Source organism: Carcharhinus amblyrhynchos, chromosome 30 (assembly GCF_965287045.1).
Source record: "Carcharhinus amblyrhynchos chromosome 30, sCarAmb.v2.hapA, whole genome shotgun sequence".
Classification (NCBI taxonomy): domain Eukaryota; kingdom Metazoa; phylum Chordata; class Chondrichthyes; order Carcharhiniformes; family Carcharhinidae; genus Carcharhinus; species Carcharhinus amblyrhynchos.
This window is the reverse complement of record NC_137353.1, coordinates 3,759,561-3,773,717: the sequence shown is the minus strand read 5'-3', so window position 1 is coordinate 3,773,717 and position 14,157 is coordinate 3,759,561. Positions and strand designations below refer to the sequence as shown.

Genomic DNA, 14,157 nt, shown 5'->3' with positions numbered 1-14,157 from the left:
AGGCAGTTAATACTTGTCTTAATGTGGAATAAAAACAGAAAATGCTGGAATTCTCAGCAAGTAGATTGAAACAGGGCAGGACTTACTCAGTTAATGATAGGGCATTGGGAAGAGTTACAGAGCAAAGCGATCTAGGAGTACATGTTCATGGCTCCTTGAAAGTGGAGTCACAGGTGGACAGGGTGAAGAAGTCATTTGGTGGTGCTCGGTTTCATTGGTCAGAACATTGAATACACGACTTAGAAAGTCTTGTTGAAGTTGTCCAAGACGTTGGTAAGGCTTGGAAAACTGTGTGCAATTCTGGTCACCCTATTACAGAAAGGACATTATTAAATTAGAAAGAGTGCAGAAAAGGTTTATTAGGATGCTGCGGGGGCTTGATGGCTTGAGTTATAAGGAGAGGCTGAATAGACTGGGACTTTTTTCTCTGGAGCGTAGGAGGCTGAGGGGTGAACTTATAGAGGTCTATAAAATAATGAGGGACACAGATTAGCTAGGTAGTCAATATCTTTTCCCAAAAGTAGGGGAGTGTAAAACTAGAGAGCATAGGTTTAAGGTGAGAGGGGAGAGATACAAGTGTCCAGAGGGGCAATTTTTTCACACAGTGTGGTAGGTATCTGGAACAAGCTGCCAGAAGTAGTAGTAGAGACAGGTACAATTTTGTCTTTTAAAAAGCATTTAGATAGTTACATGGGTATGATGGGTATAGAGGGATATGGGCCAAATGTGGGCAACTGAGACTAGCTTAGGGATTTTTAAAAGGGCGGCATGGACAAGTTGGGCCAAAGGGCCTGTTTCCATGCTGTAAACCTTTATGACTCTGAGGTCAGGCAGTATCTGTGAAGAGAGTTTCAAATCAAGATGATCTTTCCATCAGGGCGTAATAAAGCAACACTTAACAACCAGGTGATAGTTAGTTTACCAGTCACTCATGGCCTTTAGTATTCCAGCAGCTCACTCGCAGGCTCTGGTCTGACCTCTTCTGGTTCTTTTTATTCTCTGTGAATCTGTAGAAGTGAATGCTGTAGTCTTTCACAGAGACTTTTCTGTCCCTCCCGAGTTCTGATATCCAGGATTGCTCCTATCATATTTGGTAAAGGCAACTGACTTGTGCCATTCCTAATACAATCAATATAATCCATTCACCGTTCAGTTACATCAATAGATCATCTGCCACATCCTGAACAACAATTAACAAATTCTAGGTATTCTGACCATTTGGGGCTTGCACAATTCAACGGTACGTTCCACAGATTCAATTATTTTAAACTGTTCCAATTTCCATTTAATCATTCTGAATGTTTATTTTAACCTTTGTCTTCATAAATGTCTAGCTTCCTAGACATGTTATAGAAACATAGAAGATAGGCGCAGGAGGAGGCCATGTGGCCCTTCAAGCCTGCTCTGCCATCCATTACAATCATGGCTAATCATCCAACTCAATTTCCTAATTCTACTTTCTCTTCATAGCCTTCAATCCCATTCGCCCCAAGTGCAATATCCAGCCACCTCTTGAATACATTCAATGTTTTGGCATCAACTACTTCCTGTGGTAATGAATTTCACAGGCTCACCACTTTTTGGATGAAGAAATGTTTCCTCACCTCCATCCTAACTCATCTATCCTGAATCCTCAGACTGTGATCCCTGGTTCTGGATTCCCCCACCATCGGGAATATCCTTCCTGCATCTACCCTGTCTAGTTCTGTTAGGATTTTGTAAGTCTCTATGAGATCCCCCCTCATTCATCTGAACTCCAGCGAAAACAATCCTAACCTCTCCTGATACATCAGTCCCGCCATCCCCAAAATCAGCCTGGTAAACCTTCGTTGCACTCCCTCAAGAGCAAGGAGATCCTTCCTCAGAAAAGGAAACCAAAACTGCGCTCAATGCTCTAGGTGTGGCCTCACCAAGGCCCTGTATAATTGCAACAACACATTCCTGCTCCTGTACTCAAAACCTCTCACAATGAAGACCAACATGCCATTTGCCTTCTTTACCACCTGCTGTACTGCATGCTTACCTTCAGTGACTGGCGCACAAGGACATCCAGGTCCCGCTGCACACTCCCCTCTCCCAATTTACAGCCATTCAGGTAGTAATCTGCCTTCTTGTTTTTGCTTCCAAAATGAATAGCCTCACATTTACCTGAATTATACTGCATCTGCCATTGATTAGCCCACTCACACAATCTATCCTGATCATTCTGAAGGATCTCTGCATCCTCGTCACAGTTCACCCTCCCACCCAACTTGGTATCATCTTCAAACTTTGAGCTGTCACATTTTGTTCCCTCATCCAAATCATTTGGGGTCATGAGAAGGACTTGGTGGGTAAGATTAAGGAGAATCCCAAGGCGCTCTACAAATATGTGAAGAGTAAAAGGATGAGAAGGGATAGGATCTATAAAAGGTGAAGGGGGAAAAGTCTGTGTAGAACCAAAACAAATGGCAGAGGTGCTTAATGAGTACTTTGCCTCGGTATTCACAGTGGAAAGTGATCTGGGAGGTTGTACTACAGGTTTGTGGCAGACTGAAAAGATTGAGTATGTGGAGGTTAAGAAAGAGGATGTGTTAGAACTTTTAAATTCTATCATGATGGATGAGTCGCTGGGACTGGATGGGATATACCCCAGGTTACTGTGGGGAGGTGAGGGAAGTGATTGCAGAGCCCCCGGCGATGATCTTTGCATTGTCGATGGAGACGGGACAGGTTCCGGAGGATTGTGCACGTGGTTCCTATTTTCAAGAAAGGGAAGAGGGATAGCCCAGGAAATTACCGACTGGTGAGTCTGACCTCAGTGGTTGGTAAGTTGATGGAGAGGATTCTGAGGGACAAGATTTATGAGCATTTAGAGAAGTTTAGAATGATCAGAAATAGTCAGCATGGCTTTGTCAAGAGCAGGTCGTGCCTTACGAGCCTAGTTGAGTTCTTTGAAAATGTGACTGAACACATTGATGAAGGAAGAGCAGTGGACGTGGTTTACATGGACTTTAGCAAGGCGTTTGATAAGGTCCCCCATGCAAGACTTCTTGAGAAGGTGAGAGGGCATGGTATCCAAGGGGCTTTGGCCTTGTGGATCCGGAACTGGCTTGCCTGCAGAAGGCAGAGACTGGTTGTGGATGGGTCTCTTTCTGCATGGAGGTCAGTCACCAGTGGAGTGCCCCAGGGATCTGTTCTAGGACCCTTGCTGTTTGTCATTTTCATAAATGAGCTGGATGAGGAAGTGGAGGGATGGGTTAGTAAGTTCGCCGACAATACGAAGGTTGGTGGTGTTGTGGAAAGTCTGGAGGGATGTCAGGAGTTGCAGCGGGACAGAGACAGGATACAAGACTGGGCAGAGAAATGGCAGGTGGACTTCAACGCGGATAAGTGTGTAGTGGTCCATTTTGGCAGGACCAATGGGATGCAGGAGTACAATATCAAGGGTAGGAGTCTTAGCAGTGTTGAGGAGCAGAAGGATCTTGGGGTCCGCGTCCATTGGACTCTTAAATCAGCCTTGCAGGTGGAGGATGTGGTCAAGAAGGCGTATGGTGTACTGGCCTTCATTAATCGAGGGATTGAGTTTAGGAGTCGGGAGGTAATGCTGCAACTTTATAAGGCCCTTGTCAGACCCCACTTGGAGTACTGCGCGCAGTTCTGGTCGCCTCACTACAGGAAGGATGTGGAAGCTTTTGAGAAGGTGCAGAGGAGATTTACAAGGATGTTGCCTGGATTGGGAGGCATGCGTTATGAAGATAGGTTGAGGGAGCTAAGTCTCTTCTCCCTGGAGAGACAAAGGTTGAGAGGTGACCTGATAGAGGTTTATAAAATGTTAAGAGGAATAGATAGGGTGGATTCTCGGAGGCTATTTCCCAGGGCTGAAATGGTCGCTACGAGAGGACACAGGTTTAAGGTGATGGGAAGCAAGTACAGAGGAGATGTCAAGGGTAAGTTTTTCACTCAGAGGGTGGTGAGTGAGTGGAATCGGCTGCCATCGGTGGTGTTAGAGGCGAACTCGCTGGGGTCTTTTAAGAGACTTCTGGATGAGTACATGGGATTTAATGGGATTGGGAGTTACAGATAGTTCTATGGCTTGGTAGGTATGGATGTGATCGGCGCAACTTGTGGGCCGAAGGGCCTGTTTGTGCTGTAGTGTTCTATGTTCTATTAATATATATTGTGAATAGCTGGGTTCCCAGCACCGATCCCTGTGGCACCCCACTAGTTACTGCCTGCCAATTTGAAAGGGGCACTTATTTCCTGTTCTTTATTTCCTCTCTACCAACCAGTTTTCTATCCGGCCTACACTGTCTGTGCTTAACCTTTGACAGTCTTGATTACCTGTTAGTGTCGGGCTATTGTCACTCCACCTATGTATTTTGTGCCTGCACACCTCACTTCACCTGACGAAGGAGCAGCACTCTAAAAGCTTGTGATTTCAAATAAACCTGTTGGACGATAACCTGGTGTCATGTGATCTCTTATCTTAGCTTTCTACATGTTATCCCTAATCACTGTGTGACATCCTGTTTTAGACCTAACTGAATCAATGCGAGAAGTAATCTCCCACTAGAACACAAGCCAGCAGTTCCAAAGAGGTCTGGATTCTGTCAGACCTGCCGAGCTTTTCCAGCACTTTCTGTTTTCAGTCCAGCAATTAAAACTTTCACACAAACATTGATAAAAGACATTATAATGAAAAAGTATATAAAAACGCAGATTTCTTAATGACATCTGAATTGAACCAATCTGAGGGTTGGCAGCTTCATCAAGTGAAGTGGTCAGTGAAGTGCTGAGGCAGGTCATGAACCATGAGGCCTTGGAGGTGAACATTTATATTTCAGAGGAGCAAAAGGTCCCTTGCAGCAGTGGGTGAACCCCTTTTCTGTACTGGTAGTCATAGAATTTGGGGGATGGTGCCTTTCAATGGCTCCAACACATGGCAGCCGGTGGAATTGAAATTAAATAAATAAACCTATCTGCAATTGAAACTATCGGGAGGTTTTGCTTTCTGGGAGGGAGACAAGGCAAGGGGCATTGGGGCGCATGTCTAAAGATCCCTGAAGGCAGCAGGACAGGTAGATAAAATGGTTAAGGCAAATGGGATACTTGCCTTTATTAACCAGGGCATAAAATATAAGAGCAGGGAGGTATTCATGGAGCTGTAGAAAACACATGTTTGGCCACAGCTGGATTACTGTGTGCAGTTCTGGTCGCCACACTGTAGGAAAGATGCAATTCCACTAGAAAGGGCGCAGAGAATATTAACCAGGATGTTAATCTGGGCTGAAGGATTTCAACTATGAAGAAAGGCTGGTTAGGCCGGGTTGTTTTCCTTAGAGCAGCGAAGGCTGAGGGAGACCTGATTGAGGCGTACAGAAATACGTGGGACATCGATAGGATAGACAAGGAAGAAGCATTTCCCAGTATGTGATAGCGTGGCCCCTTTAAGGAGGCGATCCCTGAGGGCTACGTGATCAGGTCGTACCCTATGGAGAGGCAGTGCAGGAAGCCAAGGCATTTGCCTATCAACCAGCATCTCACCCACAGATACCGACATTTTAAATAAAACTGCCAGGGCCCCTGCAATTTCAACACTAGTCTCCTTCAAGGTCCGAGGGAATACCCTATCCTGTCCTGGGGATTTATCTACTCCGATTTGCCTCAAGACAGCAAGCACCTCCTCCCCTTTTATCTGTATAGGTTCCATGATCCCCCTACTTGTTTGCCTTATTTCCATAGACTCCAGTTTCCTTAGTAAATATGGATGCAAAAAAACCCATTTACTATCTCCCCCATTTCCTTTGGTTCCATACACTGCCAACCACTCTGATCTTCAAAAGGACCAATTTTATCCTACCATCCTTTTGCTCTTAATACACCTGTAAAAGCTCTTAGGATTATCCGTCACCTTGACTGCCAAAACAACCTTATGTCTTCTTTTAGCCCACCTGATTTCTTTAAGTGGTTTAATTGGGATATGGAATAATGGGAAAAAGAGATTAATAGGGAGAAGCCACCATGTTGAGATGCTTAATAGCACATTCTTGTCAATGAGGATGTTTCTCAGGGCAGTCAGGGACCTGGATCGGCTCAAGTTGAAGGAACTATCAATTACCAGGGAATAAGTGTTAGGGCTTTTAGGTAGCATTAAAACTGATAAATCTCCGGGGCCTGATGGCATTTATCCTAGGCTGCTTAGGGAGGTGAGAGTTGAAATTGCTGGGCCTCTGACGCAAATCTTTGTCTCTTCTTTGGACACAGGTGAGGTCCCAGAGGACTGGAGGATAGCGAACGTGGTACTGCTGTTTAAAAAGGGTAGGAAGGATAACCCGGGTAACTATAGGCCGGTGAGTTTGACATCAGTGGTAGGCAAGTTGATGGACAAGATTCTTAGGGATAGGATGTGTGAGCACTTAGAGCGTTGCGATCTGATTAAGGACACATAAGAACATAAGAAATAGGAGCAGGAGTAGGCCATCTAGCCCTTCGAGCCTGCCCCGCCATTCAATAAGATCATGGCTGATCTGTTGTGGCTCAGTTCCACTTTCCCGCCCTCTCCCCATAACCCTTAATCCCCTCTCTTATCAAGAACCCATCAACCCGCTTCTTAAAAATATTTAGCGAGGCAGCCTCCACCACTTCAACGGGCAGAGAATTCCAGAGATTCACCACCCTTTGAGTGAAGAAGTTCCTCCTCAACTCCGTTCTAAACCGCCTCCCCTTTATCTTGAGGCTGTGCCCCCTAGTCCTACTGTCTTTTTTGAGCGGGAAGAGTCTCTCCACCTCTATCCTATCCATCCCATTCATCATCTTATACGTCTCAATGAGATCTCCCCTCATTCTTCTAAACTCTAACGAGTACAAGCCTAGTTTATTCAGCCTCTCCTCATAGCTCAATCCCCTCAACTCCGGTATCAGCCTAGTAAACCTCCTCTGCACTCCCTCCAGGGCCAAAATATCCTTGCGCAGGTGCGGATACGCAGCATGGCTTTGTAAAGGGGAAGTCTTGCCTTACAAATCTGGTAGAATTTTTTGAGGTGGTGACAAAAACGGTCGATGAAGGACGAGCCGTTGATGTCGTCTATATGGATTTCAGTAAGGCGTTTGACAAAGTCCCTCATGGTAGGTTGGTAGAAAAGATTAAGGCTCATGGGATACAAGGCCAGGTATCTAGATGGGTTGAGAACTGGCTTGCTAAGAGGAGGCAGAGTAGTAGTGGAGGGGTCCTTTTCTAGCTGGAGGTCTGTCACTAGTGGTGTGCTGCAGGGCTCAATAATGGGACCTCTTCTCTTTGTAGTGTATACAAATGACTTGGAAGAGGGAGTAAGTGGTGTGATCAGCAAATTTGCAGATGACACTAAGATGGCTGGATTGGCGGGCAGTGAGGAGCAGTGTCTGGCAATACAACGGGATATTCTTAGGCTGGTATACTGGGCAGATATATGGCAAATGGAGTTTAATCCTGATAAATGTGAGGTGATGCATTTTGGCCAGAATAATTTAGGGGGGAGTTATATGATAAAGGGTAAGCCTATAAAGAGTATAGAAATGCAGCAGGACCTGGGGGTGCAAGCGCACAAGTCTTTGAAGTGGCAGTACAAGTGGAGAAGGTTGTGAAGAAAGCCTATGGTATGTTAGCCTTTATAGGGAGGGGTATAGAGTATAAGAGCTGGAGTCTAATGTTGCAGTTGTATAGAACGTTGGTTAGGCCGCATTTGGAATACTGCGTCCAGTTCTGGTCGCCTTACTACAAAGAACAAAGAACAACCCAGCAAGGGAAACAGGCCCTTCGGCCCAACAAGCCCGCGCCGCCGCAACACCCTACACCTATTCTACCCTGCGTATCTACAAATAGAACCCCTGACTTAGCCAGATTCAGGGGAGAATAGTGTCAATTTGGTAAAACCAATCAGCCTAAGAGCACATCTTTGGGGTGTGGGAGGAAACCGGAGCGCCCGGAGGAAACCCACGCAACCACAGGGAGAATGCACAAACTCCCACAGACACAGGCCCAAATCCATGTATCTGCACAGCCAGCAGTGCTAGTCACCGAGCTGTTGCGGCGCCCGTCTACCGGTCCAGGATCAAGCACACACACCGACACGAAGTACTAGGCCACTCCCGGAACCTCCAAGAGCAGCCCACGCACGACCCACCGTGTGCATGCCCCTCGTTTGACAACGAGGTGGACCTCCACCTGCGGAATAAAAAGACAAAAACGTTAATCACAAGCCTGCCTTTCCGGTGTCTCCCGAGGTTCTAACCCTTATTTAATAACCCCTACCATAACCAATTACTATTGGAAGGATGTGGAGACTCTGGAGAGAGTGCAGAGGAGGTTTACCAGGATGTTGCCTGGTATAGAAGGGCTGGGTTATGAGGAAAGATTGAGCAAATTGGGGCTGTTTTCCCTTGAAAGACGGCGACTGAGGGGGGATCTAATAGAGGTATATAAGATTATGAAAGGTATAGACAGAGTAAACAGAGGTAAGCTATTTCCTGTGTTGGAGACAGACCGTACGAGGGGCCACGGGCTTAGTGTGAGGTATAACACATATTACAGGGAAGTTTTTCACACAGAGGGTAGTGGGGGTATGGAATGCTCTGCCAAGTAAGGTGGTGGAGGCAGGCACGCTGGAGTTGTTTAAGAGTAACTTAGACAGGCACATGAGTGGGTTGGAGATGGGAGGATATAGGAGATTGTTTTAAATAAAACTCATTAGCATTGGGATGTCCCTGGTAATGTAAAAGGATGTGGTACGATACTAATGTTTTTCTCTTTTAATTCACTGGTTTTAAGTCGGTCCGCCTTGTTGTCCGAGGGGCATACACGCGATGGGTCGTACTGGGGCTGCAGTTGAATGTTTGAGAGTAGCCTAGTGCTTCATGTTGTTAGTGCGTGCTTAAACTGGACAAGATGCTGGGCAACATGACAGCTCAGTGACTATCACTGTTTGCTGTGCAGGCACATGGATTAGGGCCAATGTCTGTGGGAGTTTGCGCATTCTCCCCGTGCTTGTGTGGGTTTTCTCTGGGTGCTCCGGTTTCCTCCCACACCCCAAAGATGTGCTATTAGGCTGATTGGAGGTAATAAATTATCCCTAAATTAGTTTCCCTCAGTGTGGAATGCCATAAACAACAGATAAGGGTCATGGGTGGAGGGGGGCCTGGTAATGTTGAAATGGCGGCACGGGCCCATTGGGCCGAAGGGCCTGTTTCCCGGGCTGTTTTTGTTCTTTGTTCTAAGTTTAAAGTTTTTTTCTTACAATGTGGATGTTGCTGACAAGGCCAGAACTGTTTTTTTTAATTTCAAAAACATGCTTTATTCATAAAACTCTGAAATAAACTACTGCAAATCGACAGATCGAAAAATTACAAACAGTGCAAAAAATCATTTTTCCAGTAAAATACTATGCTTATTTACAAGACATTACATTCATTATATTTCATTGATTAAAACGATATACTTGCCTCAGATTTTACCACATCCTGTTATTTTTCAGATTGGCACACAGTTACGCAGGCCGAGGGTATTCTGCAGTTACCAGGCCCTTGGTCTGCCTCAGTTGAAAGGCTTTACAGTGTAGCCTTTCCCCATTGTGCCTCTGCAGCAGCAGACCCAAGCTCGAGCACGTCCGTCAGCACGCAATCCCGGAAATTGGAATATGCCAGTCTGCAACACTCAACCGAGGACAAATCTTTCAACTGGAAGATCAGCAAGTTTCAGGCGGACCAAAGTGCGTCCTTCACTGAGTTGATGACCCTCCAGCAGCAGTTGATATTTGTCTCAGTGTGCGTCCCTGGAAACAGCCCATACAGCACACAGTCCGGTGTCACCAAGCTGCTCGGGACGAACCTCAACAAATACCACTGCATCTCACTTCAGACCTTCTTTGCATAAGCACATTCCACATGAAGGTGTGTGACCGTCTCATAAGAACATAAGAAATAGGAGCAGGAGTAGGCGATCTGGCCCTTCGAGCCTGCCCCGCCATTCAATAAGATCATGGCTGATCTGTCGTGGCTCAGTTCCACATTCCCGCCCTCTCCCCATAACCCTTAAATCCCCTCTCTTATCAAAAACCCATCAACCCGCGTCTTAAAAATATTTAGCGAGGTAGCCTCCACCACTTCAACGGGCAGAGAATTCCAGAGATTTACCACCCTTTGAGTGAAGAAGTTCTTCCTCAACTCCGTTCTAAACCGCCCCCCCTTTATCTTGAGGCTGTGCCCCCTAGTCCTACTATCCTTTCTGAGCGGGAAGTCTCTCCACTTCTATCCTATCCATCCCATTCATCATCTCATACATCTCAATGAGATCTCCCCTCATTCTTCTAAACTCTAACGAGTACAAGCCTAGTTTATTCAGCCTCTCCTCATAGCTCAACCCCCTCAACTCCGGCATCAGCCTAGTAAACCACCTCTGCACTCCCTCCAAGGCCAAAATATCCTTGCGTAAGTACGGCGCCCAAAACTGCACACAGTACTCCAGCTGCGGCCTCACCAATGCCCTATACAGCCGCAGCAAGACCTCCCTACTTTTATATTCAATCCCCCTCGCTATGAAGGCCAGCATCCCATTCGCCTTCCTGACCACCTGCTGCACCTGCAAGCTGGGTTTTTGCGACTCATGCACAAGGACCCCGAGGTCCCTCTGCACCGTCGCATGCTGCAGTTTTTCTCATCACCCCCGCAGCCACTTCGAGGGCAGCATATGGTGATGTTGAGACCTCGAGCGTGCATAAAGGATCTTATGGGGAGTGCCCTTCTCACCATCAGCCAAGCCACTGACAAGGCCAGAACTGTTAGGCAATCCTTTATTACCCTTGAACTGAGTGGCTTGCTTGGCCATTTCATTGAATCACATTGCTGTGGGTCTAGAATCCTAAATGGGTCAGACTGGGTAAGGCAGATTTCCTTCCCTAAAGGACATTAGGTGGGTTTCTACAACAATCAGTGATAGTTACACAGTCACCATTACTGGCAAAGAAAGAGGCTCTTTGGCCCATCGTGTCTGCTCCCGCCATCAAGCACATTTCTATTCTAATCCTCTTGATCTATAGCTTTGTATGCTATAGTACTTCTAAGGCTCATCTAATTGTGAGGGTTTCTGCCTCTATCATCCCTGCAGACAATGAATTCCACTTTCCCACCACCCTCTGGGTGAAAGTATTTTTCCTCAAATCCCACCGAAGTCTCCTGCTCCTTGGTTCCAAGAAATTGACCCCTCTGCTAATGTGTAATACCTTTGAAGGCAACTTGTGGCTTCAAGTTACGAAAAATTTATTAACAGTCCTTCACTCAAACTGCATAATCAAGGACGACATGCACCCTGGACATTCTCTCTTCCACCTTCTTCCTTCGAGAAAAAGGTACAGAAGTCTGAGGACATGTACCAACCTACTCAAAAACAGCTTAGAATGATAAGAATAGAATCACTACAGTACAGAAAGGAGCCATTTGGCCCATCAAGCCTGCATCGGGCACAACCTCAAGATAAAGGGGGAGCAGTTTAGAACGGAGTTGAGGAGGAACTTCTTCACTCAAAGGGTGGTGAATCTCTGGAATTCTCTGCCCGTTGAAGTGGTGGAGGCTACCTCGCTAAACATTTTTAAGATGCGGGTTGATGGGTTTTTGATAAGCGAGGGGATCAAGGGTTATGGGGAGAGGGCGGGAATGTGGAACTGAGCCACGACAGATCAGCCATGATCTTATTGAATGGCGGGGCAGGCTCGAAGGGCTAGATGGCCTACTGCTGCTCCTATTTCTTATGTTATGTTCTTATCGACTACAATTCCACCCAGGCCCTATCCCCATAACCCCATGTATTTACCCTGCTAATCCCCCTGACACACTAAGGGGCAATTTAGCATGGCCAATCCACCTGACCTGCATATCTTTGAACACTAGGGTGAATTTAACACGGCGAATGCACATAACCAGCATATCTTTCAGACTGTGGGAGGAAACGGGAGCACCCGGAAGAACTCCCACTCACCTGACAAAGGAGCCGTGCTCCCAAAGCTAGTGGCGTTTGCTATCAAATAAACCTGTTGGACTTTTAACCTGGTGTTGAGAGACCTCATACATGACGAATGGCAGGACTCTGGGAAGCACAGAGGGACCTTAGCGTACACGTATACCAGTCACTTAAATTAGCAGGACAGGTGTCTAAAGTGGATAAGAAGGCATTTGGTAGTCTTGCCTTTATTAATGGAGGCATTGAGTTTAAGAGCAGAGGGATTATGCCGGAAAAATGTAAAATGTTGATTAGGCCACAGCTAGAGTATTGTGTGCAGTTCTAGAATCCACATAGGAGGAATGTGATTAGCACTTATAGGGGAACAGAGAAGATTTACCAGGATGATGCCTGGGGGAATGGAGAGTTTGAGTTATGAAGAGAGATTGGATAGACTGGAGTTATTTTCCTCAGAGCAGAGAAAACTGAGGGATTGAGATGTATAAAATGATGAGGGGCATAGATTGACGGGAAGAAACAAGCAAAATGCAAACTGGAGAAACAGCATCTCATCTTCCGATTTGGCACTTTACAGACTTCTGGACTGAACATTCAACAACTTCACAGCATGAACTCTCTCCACCTCCAGTCCATTTATTTTTATCTTATTAATCCATTGTTTTATATCCTTGTATACATTTTAGATTTTAATTTCTTCCATCATTCCATTTGTCCTTTAAATTTCACTTTCCATGCCCTCAGTCCCACCCACCTCACTAGGGCCATCTGCCTGATTCCTCAGGTTGTGCTTTGACATTATGCACCTTTGTTCTGCCATTTTCACATTCAAATCTCAATCTACGCTATTAGCGCCATTCTTGGCTTTTATAACCTTTTACATTCCCTTCGTTCTTTTAGCTACGACATCTTGATCAAGCACACACCCCCAAACAATACAAATCTTGTCCTATTTTCTTTGTCTTTAGCTCTGACAAAGGGTTACCCTGACTGGAAATGTTGGTTCAATTGTCTCGCCACAGATGCTTGTCAAACCTGCTGAGATGTTCCATTTCTGTTGTAGAAAGGAAGAAACGTTTCGCTTTAGTGGAAGGATCAGTAACTAGGGGCAAAGGTTTAAGGTAAGGTGGTGGGAGGGGTAGGTTGGTGATGAGGAAGAGTGGAGGGAGCCTGGAACTCACTGCCTGAGAGGCTGGTGGAGGCAGAGACTCTCAAAGTTTATTAGTCAACAAGTAAGGCTTACATTAACACTGCAATAAAATTGTGAAAATCCCCTAGTTGCCACACTCGGGCACCTGTTCGGGTACACTGAGGGAGAATTTAGTATGGCCAATACACCTAACCAGTACATCTTTCAGAATACAAAAAACAAAGAACAACCCAGCACGGGAAACAGGCCCTTCGGCCCAACGAGCCCGCGCCGCCACACCACCCTACACCTATTCTACCCTGCGTGTCTACGAATGGACCCCTAACTTAGCCAGATTCAGGGGAGAATAGTGTCAATTTTGTAAACCAATCAGCCTAAGAGCACATCTTTGGGGTGTGGGAGGAAACCGGAGCACCCGGAGGAAACCCCCGCAACCACAGGGAGAATGCACAAACTCCCACAGACACAGGCCCAAATCCATGTATCTGCACAGCTAGCAGTGCTAGTCACCGAGCTGTTGCGGCGCCCGTCTACCGGTCCAGGATCAAGCACACACACCAACACGAAGTACTAGGCCACTCCCGGAGCCTCCAAGAGCAGCCCACGCACGACCCACCGTGTGCATGCCCCTCGTTTGACAACGAGGTGGACCTCCACCTGCGGAATAAAAAGACAAAAACGTTAACTTACAAGTCTGCATTTCCGGTGTCTCCCGAGGTTCTGACCTTATTTAATAGCCCCTACTATAACCCTCCATCCTCATTTCACTCATGTGTCTGTCTAACTGAACCTTAAACGAGTCCAATGTTCCTACCTCCACCACCCTACTCGGTAGCGCGTTCCATACCCCCACAACTCTCTGCGTAAAGAACCTTCCTCTCACATCCAAATTATACCTCTCCCCCCTCACCCTTAAATCATGACCCCTCGTATTTGTACCCAGTCTAGGGAGCAGTGTCTCACTATTGACTCTATCTATTCCCTTCATTATCTTATATACCTCTATCATGTCCCCCCTCAATCTCATAAGAACATAAGAACATAA

General features: G+C 46.3%; 1 protein-coding gene across 2 annotated transcripts in view; it reads right to left on the bottom strand.

Annotated features, from left to right (window-relative positions):
* The window catches only part of LOC145360047 (tumor necrosis factor receptor superfamily member 5-like), a 179,267-nt gene that overhangs the window by 54,489 nt on the left and 110,621 nt on the right, over window positions 1-14,157 (bottom strand). The window lies entirely within an intron of this gene.